This window comes from Hylobates moloch, unplaced genomic scaffold, assembly GCF_009828535.3.
Source record: "Hylobates moloch isolate HMO894 unplaced genomic scaffold, HMol_V3 SCAFFOLD_8, whole genome shotgun sequence".
NCBI lineage: Eukaryota > Metazoa > Chordata > Mammalia > Primates > Hylobatidae > Hylobates > Hylobates moloch.
Window position 1 is genome coordinate 82,766,605 of NW_026652283.1, and position 1,027 is coordinate 82,767,631.

At 52.2% G+C, this 1,027-nt stretch overlaps 1 protein-coding gene across 1 annotated transcript in view; it reads right to left on the bottom strand.

Annotated features, from left to right (window-relative positions):
- Positions 1-1,027, bottom strand: part of FAM240A (family with sequence similarity 240 member A) — a 15,188-nt gene that overhangs the window by 5,121 nt on the left and 9,040 nt on the right. The gene's annotated exons all lie outside the window — the stretch shown is intronic.

Below are 1,027 nucleotides of genomic sequence, written 5' to 3' on the forward strand. Positions count from 1 at the left end.
CTACAGGCGCCCGCCACCACGCCCGGCTAATTTTTTGTATTTTTAGTAGAGACGGGGTTTCACCGTGGTCTCGATCTCCTGACCTCGTGATCCGCCCGCCTCGGCCTCCCAAAGTGCTGGGATTACAAGCGTGAGCCACCACGCCCAGCCTTTTTTTTTTTTTTTTTTTTTGAGAAGGCGGGGTCTCTGTTACCCAGGCTGGATTGCAGTGGCACGATCACTGCTCACTGGAGCCTCGACCTCCCGAGTCTCAAGTGATCCTCCTATTTCAGCCCCACTCCCCCTTTCCCCCCAGTAGCTGGGAATACAGGCTCATGGTAGCACACCTGGCCAATTTTTTAATTTTTTATAGGGACAGAATTTTGCCATATTGCCCAGCCTGGTCTCAAACTCAAGTGTTCTACCTGCCTTGGCTTCCCAGAGTGCTGGGATTACAGGCATGAGCCACCGTGCTCAGACAACTATGTGCTGTTTAAAAAAGACACATCTAGGCCGGGCACGGTGGGTCACGCCTGTAATCTCAGCACTTTGGAAGGCCGAGGCGGGTGGATCACGAGGTCAGGAGATCGAGACCATCCTGGCTAACACGGTGAAACCCTGTCGCTACTAAAAATACAAAAAATTCTCCAGGCGTGGTGGTGGGCGCCTGTAGTCCCAGCTACTCCGGAGGCTGAGGCAGGAGAATGGCGTGAACCCGGGAGGCGGAGCTTGCAGCGAGTGGAGATCGCAATACTGCACTCCAGCCTGGGTGACAGAGCGAGACTCCGTTTCAAAAAAATAAATAAATAAATAAACAAACAAATAAAAAATAAAAAAGACACATCTAAATTATAAGGACAGAGATAAGTTGAAAATAAGAAGACGGGGCCGGACGCGGTGGCTCACGCTTGTAATCCCAGCACTTTGGGAGGCCGAGGCGGGCGGATCACGAGGTCAGGAGATCGAGACCACGGTGAAACCCCGTCTCTACTAAAAATACAAAAAATTAGCCGGGCGTGGTGGCGGGCGCCTGTAGTCCCAGCTACTC